The 16,547-nt window shown below is 41.2% G+C and overlaps 1 protein-coding gene across 1 annotated transcript in view; it reads right to left on the reverse strand.

Moving 5' to 3' along the window:
* Positions 1–306: 306 nt before the first annotated feature.
* The window catches only part of SCAF8 (SR-related CTD associated factor 8), a 167,089-nt gene continuing 150,848 nt past the window's right edge, over positions 307–16,547 (reverse strand). Inside the window, exon 21 of the mRNA XM_055810288.1 lies at positions 307–431. The gene's annotated coding sequence lies outside the window, so the exon portion shown is untranslated. The remainder of the gene's footprint in view (positions 432–16,547) is intronic.

Below are 16,547 nucleotides of genomic sequence, written 5' to 3' on the forward strand. Positions count from 1 at the left end.
TTTGTAAATACAACCTATTTTGAAGTCAGAGGCATTAAATGTTGGATGAATGCCTCGAGACAAACAATTCAGATAGCCTACATTTTCCCCAGTGCTAGTGTTCACTGTTGGGTGACTAAAACCTCAAAGGCACCCAGCCAATACAAAACATTAAGACCCAGGGACTAAAGCGAATTTTAAGCTGGTTGTAGCTGGACCTTGGCCTATAATGTTTTGTAATCCAACTTATACATTCAGAAATAAACAAACAAAAAAAATAAAAACAAACAAACCTTGCATAATTTATTTGCTCTCCGTGTGCTGTGTTTCCCTCTGCATCCTGGGGTGAAAGCACAGAGGGAGGATGGGGTGTGTTCTTAACGCTGCCCCTGCCGCTTCCCCGAGCTGAAGAAATTTTTGCTGGAAGTCTCTATTTTCATAGCGCTGGCAATCTGAAAAACAAAAACTGTTTTGTTAACACGTGTATCCCTAGATACATTGGTAGTAAGTTTCATTCTGAATCACTGCCAACTAAATCATTAACCTCTCCCATGCAAAGCCAACAACCCGCATGCAAAAAAAGGCAGCCAGGAACATCCCTGCTCAATTCACACCTCACTTACACATTCTGTGCAGGCTGCTCATTCGCGGCAGCTAAAAACTCTTTCTGTATACAAAGGCAAGTTAGAAACCGGTAATGCAACACATTACAAACACATGCTTCAAGAGGAGGTTTTGTTAAACTGTCTAGGATTCCATCTGGGAAACACACAACCAGGCAAGGTAGCTTGAAATGGGCCAGCACCATCATGGTCCCCTTTCTGCAGTGGTGGCACTGACCGCAAAGGGTGCCTGCACCACAACAGGATTGTGATCCACGCAACAGCACCTTCGGGTCCATTCCTGCATGTTATTGAAAGCTTCTCACATCCCAGGCCTGGACAGGCTATCAAAACCCAGCCAGGACCTCTGCAAAATAGTTGCACATCAGCTACAAGGACCTCCCACCGAAGTTTCCTTGCACCAGCCGAGCCAGGTTCTCAAAAGCCGGCCATTGCTTTTGAGTAGACCCATACAGAGTAACGAGCTGCTGTTTTGCTCACACTACCCAAAAAAGGTAAGACAGAAGATACATCTCCTCTTCTTGTTCGATGCAAATACACTGAAGATGGTGTCTAACTGAGCTCCCAAAAGCTGGCAAGGAGAACTTTGTGCTCTGCAAAGTCTGTCATTTTCATGCTGCAAAGTGTCAGACTGTATTACAATATTTTCTGTGATGTTTAAATTGGCACAGCTGACTTTCAACAGCTTCTTCACGGCACATAGCACCTTGTCATAAAAATTTCCTTATTTCTACAACAGTTAAACTGACATACCACAGAATTAAAACTAACACAAGAATTTTATCTTACTCCTCATGCTTCAAAAGGCAGATCTTACTGAAAAGCCTGGTGATGGAGTCTGTGTACAACAAAACAGAGTCTCAATTAAAATGTTACATGCAAACATGTACAACAGAAACTAGGGTTTACTCCTCCATCTAAAACTGTCAAACATACAAACAGGGTAACATAATACTAGCCATTTTCTTTTTCTAACGTTACTCAGTGGAATTAGAGCAAAGTCCCAAACTGACTTCACCAAAACCAAAGGCTATTCCATTAAAATAAAATGCAGGCAAAATAGGACATAATGCAGGCTGCAAAACCACCATATAAAAGGGAGAAATTAACAATGGGCCAACAAAGAGCAGTATCAGGCTGCAAGTTACACCCAAGAGGAAGCAGGAGTAATAAGGTGTAAGTAATTTTTTTCTTCGTTTTTACCATAAAACCACTTTTAAAGTTTAGAGATAAAGATAGAGACTTGCTTTGCTGGTGGGGAAGAGTAAACATCTATCTACACTGAACATTTAACCAAAACCCTCCTTATCATCAGTGTAAGAGGCACAGAGCCAGCGCTGCAGGGCAGGGCTGCAAGTGCCACAATGATGGCATTCAGGTAACATCACCATGACCCATGTGCCATGGATCCCTTCTGTCACAAAGTTCATACTGCTGCTACCATGCCTGATGTGTATTTTTTATCATACTTTTCCTACAGCATGGCACAGCATGGATCTGTTCCTCAAAAAGACACAACACAGCGCTTCCTTCACCATAGTGCCCAGTTTCTCAACACCAGCAACTAAAACTCAGAAGACTTGGATGGTAGCTTGCTCTCACCCACATGATTGCAAATCATCTTTGCTGATGACTTGGTAGACATGGAGTGAGACCTAATGTGATGCTAAATGCAAGACCCGTGTCAGTATAAACATGCAATTTCAACCACGTAGAGTTAAACTCTGCCGTCATGGACTTTTGCTGGCCCATAACTATAGGGGGAAGGCAGCTGCTGTTAGCTAATTACAGCCGTGGTGACCTCATGGTACTAACACTCAGTCATCCCAGATTCGTAAATGTACAGCTAAAACGTTGCAACTGGGGCAAGAACAGGCAGAAATGAGAGCACAACGCTTACAGCAGGCAGGTGATGTACTACTTTTGATATGAAAAAAACAATTTATGGCAAAGTAATACATGAGGTCCCTACCGGTCAGCTCTTACTCGGAGACTTATTAAGGACAATATCCTGCTGTTTGAAGAAAACTTCCTGGCCAAGGAAGAGGGCCCAACTTTTTGAAGTGCTTCCAGCACTCCCAGAAAGCTACCTCTCAGGGAGGTCACAATGCTCCCCTGCAAACAGTCCATCAAATGTTGACGGAAGTTTGCCATGGTGAATACAAACTTCCCAGCAATGCTCTGTCAGCTCAGTGATGCCTGTTTCCCCATATCTGCACACTCCTGAATAACAAGGCTTAACATAAGGAAAATCTATAGGCCTCCAAATAAAGGATAGGATGTTGCTGTGTACATGGTACACAGAGAGCTCTACCCATTCAAGTACCTTTTTAAAGCAGGCTAGGAGGAAACACGCATCATACACCGGTGAATTAAAAACACTCCTCTTTCCCCTTTTCTAAAACAGATCTTTTAATAGCACGGATTCTCATCAAATTTCTACTGAGGGCAAAGCACTTCTGAAGGACTCAATGTGAAAAAAATATTTCTTGCATCCAAAAAACATGGTGAAGGGTAAAAAAAGAGAAAGAGGTACTTAAAAGACAACTGCTGCTATACTAAAATAACAGTTACATAAACCTCACACATCTCAGACTGAGCTTCTAGCCTCCTGTATACTAACAAATAATGACAAATCTCTGGGTGCTAAGCATGGCAAATACAATACTATAGGCTCTGCATTTAATTAAGGACAGGTAGGCGTAGCTGTGAATGTCTTAACAGAATAGATTAGTAGGTGCTACAGTACCAGAACTTCAGTTTGTCATTAATCTCGTATTCACACTTCCATTTCACTGCTGAATAGGGGTGTAAGCAAAAATAAACACCAGCAAATGTCTAGCTGGTATGGCAGTGAAGTAAAGACATCAGTACAAAGATATCACAGGCCCTTCCAGCTCCACTGTAAACCAAGAGTGAATTACACTATAGACTCAAAAGCAACATTAAAGTCATGGATCTAGTTCCTGAGTTGCTATCTGGGAAGGGCTGTACAAACTCAGGGTAGGTGCCACCTGCAAGAGCAGGGAGAAAACACCAGCTGTTGGGGTTTTTTTTGCGGGGTTGCCAGATATCTTCAGTACAAACTATAGCCCCTTGTTAAAGCCATGTACAATAACCAGGTGCTGAGCAATTCAGGAACACAATGCTACAAACACTTTGTTTCAGCCGTAGTATGTTTCCTGTGTCAAAAGGAAGGCATGAGATGCTACCAAACCTCAACAGGTCTGGCAAGAAGGAAGCAGAGGTGACGCTTGCTCATGCGGTTCCCCTGGAGGGTTAGCTGCTTGTAACCAAACTAATGACAGCACAGTGCCCTCCTATAAAATGCACTGCAAACTGCTCTCCAGGGTAGTTATGCACAGTATATACATCCAGACCCTCACCTCTCGAGATGTCATCAGACAGGCACAGAGATTTTAACTTCTTCTATACCATCTATGTTCAACCAACAACTAGAGAACAGCGTGTGGCAGCTGTTGTAGCTTTCTGCAACAGTCCATCAGTTTGCTACATGTGGTTTTCTTGGAATTCTGCCCCTTCCCTTTTTCCCTGGAGAAACTTGGGAATAGTCTGCAGATCAGATGTAATACCATGGAAAGCTGCTTCTGCTTACACGGGGGCGGGGGGGGGGGGGGGGGGGGGGGGGGGTGGCGGGAATAATAATCCCACAACTTTTTCAGCATTGAACAACTCTAAATGCGCCAGCATACTGGACACACACAGTCAGGATATATTCAATCTAAGCCGCAGCACAGCTCCTGGGAGTCCAGGGTGCCCAGTGACACACTGAGCATCAGCTCTGCTCTGAGGCTGCAAACTCTCAGGTCCACAGGAAGGGACTGTTTACCGAGTGCATCTTCTCCCCCTGACCGCAAAGCCAGGGCTATGCCACAGCCTGCAGCTCTTCCCAGAAGGCAGAAGCCATCTGCACAAGGAAAGATGGGACTTCCCTTCCCTGTGCCTGCGTGTTTGCTTTGGGAAACTTCACATTCCCGAGCAGAGTTTCAGAATCTACCCTAACTCCTCTGTCAGATGCAGAACTGAGCCAAGGAGGAATTGTATGCCTGGGATGATCCAAGCCTTCCCAGTCTCTCTTGCTATTTTCAGAATGTATTTCTGAAAGCAACTGAAAGTACTTTTTCATTTTTATTGATGATTTACAGGCAGCACAGTAACAAAAGTGCTGACTTTTTTCCTAACCTTTGACTGATCCTATGAGAAAAAGGAATATCTTGTTAACGTTACTTACTTTTAATTTACTAATTCTATACAAAACCAATGATCATCATCTAAAGCCTCTAACTCTCTACTCAGCAATTTAATTAGAAAGATGATAATTGATTAATCCACTTAGGTTAATCTGGAGAAGGTGTGACTGACCAACAGATCACTCCACCCCAGAGAAATGTGCATTAACCAGTTCTGCACTGAACTGCTTTCCTCTTCATTAACATCAAACAGAAGAGCAAAAACCCACAACACAACAAAAACAAAACCCCAAACTTTCAGTGTTAAACCTCAGAAATATTTTTTATTTTACTTTATTCTTTAGGAAGTCTCACATTTTCTTGCTTTGGATTTCACAGCCATCTATTTATTTTTTTTGAATTATGGTTTATATATATTTTTATATTTTTACACATATATTTATTATTATATATAAAACAAACCCAGGCTGGAGGTTCAACATGCATTTGCAAAGCCCTGCCAAAGAACTGCAGTCATAAATTAGTTGGCTCAGGCAAGCAGCGAGGGATGACACTGATACTCGACAGGAATGTACACAGCGTTACGAACACACCACAACTGAAACCAGGCGTACTCCCATCCAGCGAGTGGTTTCAGTGTCCCACCTACAAAGACAATCGAAAAGAAACCCTTATTTAAGGTTTCCTCACTCTTTTTTTAAGCTCTCATCAAAATTTCTCCAGCCACAGGCTGGCCTACAAACTGACCATGAGTCTTTTACCCCTAAAAAATGGGTAAGCCTTCCTTGACCGTATCTGTGCACCACAACTCACACTGCCCTTAGCCTGGTAAAGCTCAAGTTTCACCTGCTCTTAGGTTACAGTTCTGTCTGCTGATGCTCTGAACAGCAAGGACCATCTTTCCTCTTTCCATGAACATCCCCTCCTGGTCTCTACACACCAACAAAAAGCGTCCCCACCGCATGACCCTCTCCTTGCCCACCACCCTGTGACCAAGGGGGAGGGCCATCTCCTTCCCACAGGTCTGATCCCTAGGTGATTCAAGCAAATAGCCTTCCTGCTCCATCTGCCCTTGACCAGGAAGATCTGCAAGGTGGTAGGTAGAGTTGGTGCCTCAGTTCTGCGTACAGGAGTAGCCCAATCCTTCTCCTGGTCACCAGAAAGTGACACTAGGAAGGCAGACATGGGGCAGACTGGATAGCCAGGCTAGGTAGGGCAGGGAGGGAGGAGCAGAGCTTTCTCTTCCACATCCTAAATTACATGCTTCATATCATCTCTTCTCCTATGTATGCTTCTTCCCGTACTTGGAACTATTTCTTCACTTACAAAGCCCAAGCCACCACACAGGACACACCACGGCCCCGCAGAACTCCTGGTACATGGTTAGAAAGGGTTCTTCCATTGGCCTCTGTCAACTTAGTACATAATTAATACATGACATCAGCAGAAGTCAAGCGAGAAAGCTGATCCTACATCAGCATGCCATTTTAAGAGCATCCAGAACTGATCCATTGTGAATCCCTTTTCTGTTGCTGTTATGCCTGCTGGTGGAAATTTTTTTCTGAGATCGTTTATAACTCAAGGTTATTTCATCATCAAGTTACGGAGAAAAAGAAATAAACCTATGTTATTGCAAAGGACTGGAACTGATAAGTAAATCTTACTGAGGCTTCTGATGGTCTTGCCAGCATCCATAGATCAGTTCAATGATGCAGACTTCAAAAGAGGGTGACCGATGGGGAAGGGGAACAGAAATAACAGAACTGAGCCTGATCTACGTGAGGGTCCATCACAAAAACACAGCTTTCTAGAGGTGACGGGATTAGATCTGCAGAGAGTGCAAGTGAGGCCCCATTACCAGCTTGGGACTCTCAATATCAAAACATTTTTGCAGTGAAGCAACTAAAGAAAATAAACGTTCCTAGTCAGGCAGAGATCAGTCATAAACCTTTTCTGAAATGGAGATGAACTCTCTTATTGTGTATTTAAAGCAAAACTATAAACCAAACCAGGCCATATCTTTATAAAGCAACACTGTGGGATTAAAGCAACAGCGGCGATATTCTCTGCCAGAGCTCAGGCTGAATACTGCAGGAAGGACCCACCAACAGTGCTACTGTTCAGGAAAAAAAAAAAAAATTAAAAAAAGCCATCATTTCCTAAGCAAAACTTCAAAAGACGTTAACACCTTTTGCATAAAAAAGTTAGAGATTATTTCTGTAAAACCCTCCACGAAGCTAACAAAGAAAGCCAAAACATGTTGCACATTGAAAGGTGAGCCTCAGGTTTCCACAAAGCTAACACCACTATCAACAGGTCATTGCTCACATTTGGTGGTAGATACCAAATGAAGCACTTAAATATCTACATTTTACAGATACCATGCTGTAAGAAATGCTACAGAATATACTGTATTATCTTATATTTTTCCATGTACTTTATTCTCCCTTTTCCTGCACTTTCATTTTGTATAATTTTTTATATCATGTATAATTTTTACATATAATTTTATGTCACGCACAAGAAAATAGCCTGGTATTTTAATCCTGCGTTTTCATCAGGACATTCATAATTGATTGAAAGCAACAGAAAAGCTGGGGAAAACCAACCTCAAGATATTAACTTGAGATATAGGCCAAAATTCCGTCTTGTAGCTTAAATAGGTCTTGTGAAAGATTCAGCATATCAAGATAAACGTTTAAGAGAAACACTGGAGTTCCTCGCTCTTAGCTCAGCACACAAACTCACTGGGAAGTCACCCACCATTAACTTCAGCTGCCAGGCAGACAACTACAATTTGCCACACAGTTTAAGTCTTACCTAAGATTTTATAACACAGAGTCTTGAACTGCTTAATTGATTTAGTTCACTCTACGAGCCTTACATTTTTTTTTCCAAATTAAGAGCATATAGTTGATGTTGATGATACCACTTCCACTCACATAAGTTTTAATTAGTGGCATTTTTGTTGGTGGGAACATGCTTTAAGACGGGCAGCCAGTGCTAAGGAACAATCCTTACGGAATATCCTAACAGCCTGAACAGACTCAAAATGCTAAATGGTGTATCATGACTGCTGCAGGTTGCTAGGACATCTGTGGCAACATTCACCTTTGGGTATGAATGAAATGTGAACGGAAATCTGAAGGGCAACAAAACATCATTAGTCTTTCATCATGGTTAGCATGATGGATTAGCAGAAAGATTGTAAAAACAACCTAGTAATTTATACTCAGCAAGCAATTACCTATTTGTTGCAAACAAGAGCTATTTCTTAGCCCGCTAACTTGGCCAACACTAGAGGCTGGCAACTGCTTCCTTCTCCCTTTCCATCTCACCTGCCCAACTATAAACTCTCCCTTCAAAAAAAAGCTCCTGGTGCCTGTCAGGGATCACAACTGAGAAAGCAAAGATCTAAAGCATTCTCATTAGGAGATTTTCTGCCTTCTGAGCAAGCTGAATATTTTAAAGGGGTTTAAGATAGGGAGATTAAGAGTTCTCAATGCCATTATAAATGTAAAAGAACAACAGGAACATGGGAGGAGGGAACCCAAACTACATGAAGCCTTTAGACCTTAACTGGAGCAATGCTGAGATATCTGCAGCAGCTTCATTCCCACCCTGCAGAATGACTCAGATCTGACCTTCATCTTGCCATCAGCCTCAAGATATCAACCTGTTAGCCTGATTGCTTCAACAGTGTAAAGATAACATTCCTTAGACTCTTCTTTTTATTGTTTTATTTCAACCTTCATAAAAATTCCAGTACTATGTTTATGCTTAGCTATTTTTAAATAAAATAGATCGATCCATCTCCTCTATGGAAGTCATGGCTCCAAGAATTGTGACTCTAAAACAACAAAGAATTATCGGTAAAATCCTAAAACCAGTAGTACTAGAGTCTCCCCACAATCTGGCAGAAAGAAAGGTAGAAGACAGAAAGATATTTTTCAAATCTTGTTCCTAAACTTTGGGCATCACACCCATCATGCTAGGCTCTCTTGAGTGGTACATGGACCAGAGTATAAATTCTACTGCCAGCTTCATCAGAAATTAACGGCATGAATGATGACTAGTAAAACAGTGATGATTTCAACTGCTTTTCCATTACTGCCTCAAGTATGCCTTGGCATAAAGCTTTACCAGATTTGGAGGACTATTAAATGCCCAGATACCTTCTCCTCTGACAAAGCAGAAGCAGCGGTAACTGTGGAGCTACCCAGCCAGGGTACTTGGTACCACCCAGCATATTCATCACCCCAGGCACAGACAGGGGCTGGTGGGGTTGAAGCATGTTTTATAAAGTGGGAGTATTCCAAGATTTTATCAGCAAGCCTCTAACCTGCTTTTGTGAGCACGTGTAGATAACAATTTTCACCAGCTCTGGTAGGCTGGTAAATCTGGGTTAATTTCCACAGAGCTGCAAAAAGCATCTCGACTCCCCCCTCTACTCCCTGAAGGTATAACAGCTCTTTGAAGGAACGGCTGGCTAAATCAAGTTGACAAACCTCTCTGATTTTCTGTAATGCATTCTTTTAAAAAGAGTTGGAGTTCTGCTGAAAACCTTTCCAAGAGTTTTCTGCCTGAAGCAGAAAAAACACTGTGGAAGTTTTGTATATGAATGACTGAAGGCTGGCAAGAACTAAACACAGGTGAAAATATGATGTTAGAATATGGGAGGCATGCTTAAAGGTGCTCCTACCACCTCCATCTACCATATTTTATATATAATATTGTATAATGCAGTTGGAAATGTAAAGTCATAGTAAAACACTAATGGCTTGCCCTTTCTGTTGTTGTTGCTTCAATATTTTAAACAAGATTACTGCTGTTTTAGCAATATAAAGTATGAAACATCCAGATTTCTGTGTTGAAAATCCCTCTCTTGGTATCCAAGGCCAGGAAGGGACCACCTGATCCAGCCAGTCCTGTCACAAGCAGCCAGGCACTGCAGGCATCTGAAGGGTCTGTGGATCTTATAATCTGTCCATCCACATCACGACTCACAAAACACTTCAGGAGATCTGACATGAAACCTGCAGTCTCTGGGAAGGGACCAAAAGGTGAAACACAAAGTGTACAGTGAGAGCAAAAGAGACTGGAGACCTTGCAAGGGTCCTATGGCAACACAGGATTTTCTATACTCAAGGACACAGCTCTATCACCAATCCTCATCATGCATGGAGAAAAGAAAGAAAAAAACCCGAGCTGCTAACTCCTAAAAAGGAATTTTGAAACAAATTACCTACAGTTCCTATCACAAATGACAGCAGGTCCTTCACCTACCAACCATGTCTCTCTGGGTTCCTCGGTCAGTGCACCTTACACCACTCCTGAGCTAACGGAGACAGTTGCAGGGGGAGTCACAGCCAGAAGACGACATTGAGCAAAACCCTCTCTGGACATGACCCTCTCCACAGGAGAGGCTGGAAGACCAACCTTCTAATTTTAGGCACCTCGGTAGATTGTTTGCCTGAGGTAAAACAAATCTGAGCCACAGAGTATCTTTCCTACTTCTTTCTGAGCAACAACAAAAAATAAAAAAAAAAGAAAAAAGAAAAACGAAAACAGGAAGGAAATTTTTTTTCCAGTGGAAATGTAGTTTAAGAGGCCAATAGCCTGGTAAAATCTTGAAGTTATAATGAATTCCAGGATTCATTCGAGTAGTCCATTCTTAAAAAACACAATAATGAAAGGCTTACATATGAAATTTAGTAGTAATAACTTTGGGGTCAAATCCATAGTGATCTCTTTGGCAAAGCTTTCACTGACGACACTTAAATGTGATTTCAGTGGGTGTTCTGCCTCAGAAAGGACTTTGGGATTGGCCCACACTCCGTATATTTAAGTCACTCCAGTCCCAGTATTATACAGCGCCAACCAGTAACAAAACCTAGCATTATTTAAACCATTTGCATGCCAGAATCTGCAATTGCAGGGTGCAAAAGCCAGCAGGAAGCATTGATCATTCCCTTAGTAGCAAACAAAAATGCAATCTTTTTTACTTGGCTTTCTTATGATATCATTTACCTTCTATAATAGCAATTGCTTTTTTTAAAATGTGGATTTGCACAGTATTCAATTTGCCAGTTTCCCCATATAGATGTAAATTTACTGAAATAGCTGTTCAGAAAATCCAAAGCCCAAGGGTGGAGTCCTAAAAATAAATATATGTACTTTAAGATCTTTTATATCCATACACGATAAGAAATCTGGTTCTTTTCTGGTGAGCCATAAAAGGGGAAGAATGGGAAAACCACAAACAAGCAAACAGAAAATAAAAATTTGTATCTTTTGGCCTACCCCCTCAAACCTGCACAGATACTGCAATGCAACCACTTGGCTAAATGTTTCAAATGTTGGTTTTTCAAAGTATTTAGCCATATAAACTACCCTTTTGTTTCTGTTGGCTTCAAATGTTCCTAGGCTCATGAATTCTTCCTTATGTCTTATTATTCAAAAAAATACAGCCAACATTGCCTTTATGGAGCAAGAAAAACCTGAGTATCATTTTCCACTTAACTCTTCTGGACCTGCATGAAAGTGAAATCAGCAACAGTAACTTCAGGCCAGGTTTTCTAATCATTCCACCTAATCACTACCATTTTTAAGTATTTTATTTCCCAAGTAGTACCATAGAAAAAAACCCTGTATAATCACAATGTAAACTCAAGTCATAGGAGTAGTGGAGCACAGGCTGTAAAAATTTATAAAATTTACCCAAAGAACAAGCAGCAGCAGTAGGTAAGACTTACTGCCCTACCAAATGCCACAATCCCAGAAATATTTTAGACAGAAAGCATTTCTTCCTTTAATTTGAAAGACTTAACTAAATCAGACCCAATATTGGTTTCCAATCTTCCAAATTCAAGTATTTCAGTGAACACAGCCTTCATTGGCACTGCTATGCTGTACTTTTACACTACCACGAAAGGAAATTTTATAATTGTCACCTTCTTCATCTTTCAAGTATTTTTTCTGTCTGTCCAGCTTCTCTAATCTGAGATATCAGTAACTAAACAAGCGATTCATCTTCACTTCCATATTTTCCACTTATTTAACTTCACATTCAGATGATGAATTTGTGATGTGGCTATTTCCACAGCAGGTCGCTGACTTCAGAGCCAGCAGCTGTCAGTCACTGTCTAAACAAGTCCACGAAAAACCTGCTTCAAACACCAGCCACCCTAGCAGGAATAAAGACAACACAAAGCAGTGAGTTCTTCCCCCTTAAATACCACGGGTACATGATCTGCAGGTCTTCCCCTTCGTGCCCCAAGACCTTCCTCCCTGTTGCATTTTTCAGGACCAGAACAGCCAGCCAGGAGGAACTCCAGACAGCTCCAGACAGAAACATATTTTCCCATGCAAGCATCTAAGTTTCTCCACCCGAGCTGAGGAATGAACTCCACAACACGGCAGTGAAACGCTGCTATTTTTCTGAAGAAGCACTGTCCGTCCCAGCAATTCCTGGATGAAAACACAATATTCAAGCTACAAAACCATAAGCTTACAGAGCTGACTCTTCAGTCGGAGAAACGTGATTTCTTCCAACTTTAAGGAATGTGACAGTAACAGTAAATCTGACCCTGCTTGGGAAGTGTCAGGCAATTCTCCATATAAGGTGAAAAATGTGCTAGTGCAGCTCATGCAACACTGCTAATTCCTTGCCTGTTCTCAATATTCAAGAACATAAATGAACGTATAAATCAATTTTGTAAGTAAACCTTTTGCATGCTTACAGCTATAAACCATCTAAACCATGCTCAGCACACAAGGAATTTTGAACTTAACCATTTAAGCCCTTTTAATAACAAAGTGCATTTACGCTTGGTATGCATATTGCTGTAGCAGATAAATTAACGTGAATCTGAGAGGTCCCAGCCCTGTTCAGTTCCTAAATTCCCTTTATACTTTACTGTTCCCCAGTCATTCTGTGTATTCCAGCCCCTGACTAACACGCTGCTGGCAGCGCACCCGGCACGCAAGGAGAGCAGCCAGGAGGAGGGCAAGGAGGGGGCTGAGGGCTGGGTGCAGCCCAGCAGCCCAACACAACCACCAGTCACTCTTCTGCATGTCCCCCAGGATGATCCATGGTGGAAGCACCACGGTATGAGCACAGGACTGCTGCTACTACTATTCAGCATTTTTATCATGGCTCTGATAATCTAATAATATTTATGTAATAGCAACAGGAAAATATGCAGCATTTGCCTAGTTGTGTGTTACAAGAAGATTTCGGGCATCGCTCACTAAGAGACTGATGGAAAGACCTCTATGATTTTTTTCATGAGCTCTACACCAGGCTGTAACAGCAGAGAAAAATTACTTTATATGATCACTCCCCCACAAAGCAAGTTATAGCATCCGCAAAAGATGTATCAGACCTGGTAGTTAAGTCTACTTTATTTTGAAGTTAGATCCAAACACCAGTTCACCCCATTTCACCTGGTTTTTACACCATGGTGTCAACACCATTATGAGTTATCTCAATGGTCTGACAAATCGCCCAATGAACCAGCTGGCACACCAATAGACTTTTTTTCCTTTCTCTCTTTTTTTTTTTTCCCCTCAAGGAATGAAGTATCAATGGACAACAGGGCATAAAAGAGAGGAGATTCAGAAAGAGTCCCATGGGGTCTTTTGGAAACCACTCAAAGCTGATGGGATTAACACGGGACAGAAGACTTCCTAAAATCTCATTGGCAATAGAGAGAAAAAACCTAAAAGGATTAATATAATTAAATATATTTTTTTTTTAGAAAACAAAATCCTTAAGTCCAGGAACTACTCTGCAGAAGCTGTACTCTACAAGTCAGCGACTTGGATGAGAGGCATAGAGGGGAAGTTTCCACACACACGGCACATACACATATAAAATGTGGGTGGGGACAATAGGAAAAAAGTTTGTAATTTTCTTGAACCTTTACGAGAGAGCATGGAAAATTTTGATTTGATTATTTTAGCCACAGAAATTTCTCTATACCAAAGATCGATCAGATGATGGCTTCAGATTGTCAGCCTTCCTAGTTTATCTACCTTCAGCCAGCTCATAATACCCCGAAGGCAAAAAAATGTAACATGTGCTGAGAAGACATCACCAACTGCTTCATCGCTAGCATGAATGTAGCCTTCTGGCGCATCAAATACTTAACAGCCAAAAAGCAAACACGGCCAGGAACGGAGAAACAGAACATACTAAACGTCTCAAACGAGGGATGAAAAGTGCTATCAACACATCAGTTATACTAGTCTTTCACAGCTTTGCTTATGGCAGGTCCCGTGAAGTTCAGGTTACTGGTCTGCAGACAGAGCACAACACGCTGCAGCGTCACAGCTATTAAGAAACCCAACGATCAGGGATGACTGGCTACAGCGACTTCTTCCAAGAGTTTTCTCTCCACCTATTCAACAACAACAACCACCTCATCAAAACCTTTTAAAACACTTTTTGTCTTATCCAAAGGACCGGCTTCACGCACCGGGCAGGTCTTCAGCTTCTCCCTGTGAGAGCCCCTCTCCCATGTGACAGTGCCCTGACGCACACAGACTCCAGAACTGAGGGGGCTGAAAATGAAGAAAATAATCAATGTGCATTTACCAGCTAATTATCCTGCATTTGGCTAATCGTGACAGTATTAAATCATTTATGTTCGCTGGCAGTGCCGTAACTAGCTTGTATTCAGCTTTCTGCATCACAGCTTGCACATCTGTAAAATGACAGCGCTGTCTGGTCTGCAGAGCTCGAGCGAGCTTCCACAGCCGGTGACCCGTCCCGTACTGCTACTGCTGCTGGGCTACTTCACTGCTTACTTTTCAGAAACATCTTGAAATTTTTGCATTTTGCTATTGACCCCTCTATTTCTAGGATTATTTCAACATTTAATCAATTCTAATGCTTAAAACAATCTAGTATAGCTTGATTGGTAAGTTACTTTTGAAGGGATTTACTTTGTTACTTCATAATTTCAGAGATGTAACTTGCAGAATTCCATTTGAGGAAGTGCTAATGAATCCACCAAAACCCCCAAAATAAATGAAAAAAGCCCAGCCTCATTGACATGACCACGCCACATACACTTCACAACCTCTCTTTATTGCCATTTATGAAGCATTACGAGTATGCTTCATAATTCAGAAATCTGCCCCCTCTATGGTTTTGCATTTCAGGAAAAATTAAATATATAGAATAATACAAACGTGTGAAAAACCTGAAAAAATAATGAGGAGTTTTGTACCAGACCCCATACCAACCACTTGCAAAATGGAATTTAATACAAAGAGAGCCACTATCTTGGTGGTTTCAAAGAATCATAAAACTGCACGCAGCTTTAACAACAAATATCAACAAATACATCCACAACCAAGAAAAGAAAGGATGCATCAGGAAAGCTTGACAGAATAGATTAACAGCTTTGGGAGATTAATATATTTAATATGTTTCTGGACAACAGAAAGCAAAGGAGGGGTCGGCTCCAATTACAGTATTAACTTGCCTGCAAAAGTAAAAACAAACCAATCAACAATGACAAGAACAACAAAACACTCAAGGTGAAATGTGTTTCTTTTTGCAAAATAAGTATAAAACCAAGAGGGACTGCTAAACTGGTAACAAGCTGATATTCTTCTGTCACAGGAGCTTTAAACTGGAGAGGCTAGTGAACAGGGACATAATCCCAGGCACAAGTCTGCTACCATCTAAATCACTGGAAATAGTTGTACACTTAATGGTGGGTGTATACTGGGCTCATTGGAATAGTTTCATTCAGCTCAAGCCACTATCACAATTAAAAATATAAAAGGATGCATGAGAAAGAGCAGCATTACCAAGTGGACAGGCAGAGTGTCAACATTCACTTGCTGAAGGATGATCGACTGAAAGGCTTTACCACAGCAAGATCCCAGGGAACTGGCACCCTGCCTTCAGAACAATGACCTAGAGTCGAAGGCACCACTTCCTATTCCAAATCAGCCAGGACACAAAATCCTCACCCACTAAAAAACTTCTCCAGAGGTTTCTGGCTATCAGAGATTCTGTTCCGGTGACTTTTTTTACACAGCACCCATTGCCTTACTATGTAAAGTAGCATAGCCCATGAATTCCTACAACATAGCAAAGCATCGCATTGACATGCATCTGGATTTTAGGACTCAAATTACAGTGTTTGCTATGTTCTAGAGAAGAAAAAAAATCAGCAAGATTATCTCTAAACATTATTTAATTCTTACAGAATGACTCTTTAAGCATGTTTACAGTCATTCACATCCAAGGCTCGTTCTTATTTCCTGGAACTTTATCTAATGTAAATTCCATATGGAAGTTTTTAGTGGTATATGAAGATGCATACAAATTAACCACATTCCTTTCAAATGAAACAAAACAGTAAATTTAACAGGGATGAAACTACAGCTACCAAATTATATCTGAACAAAAAAAAAAAAAAAATCTGACCTTTGTGTACAAATTTACTCTTAAAGGACCTATTATATTGCCTTAATTTAGAGGACAACTCTGATGTGGCTTAGTACAGTTGACTCACTTTTTATCCAGGGAATGTCTATTATCCATGTGATAGCAAAGAGCTCACATGGCTAAACCACAAACTTTGAGCTTTTCAGTGTTTAGCACTTAAAGCTTCGAAGATTATGGCTCCTACTCCAAAACCAGTCCAGAAAGCACGGCAGGAACCACGATAACATACAATAGAGAACTCTTATTGTACCTTTACTGACA

Source organism: Falco peregrinus, chromosome 7 (assembly GCF_023634155.1).
Source record: "Falco peregrinus isolate bFalPer1 chromosome 7, bFalPer1.pri, whole genome shotgun sequence".
In the NCBI taxonomy this organism is placed as follows: Eukaryota; Metazoa; Chordata; class Aves; order Falconiformes; family Falconidae; genus Falco; species Falco peregrinus.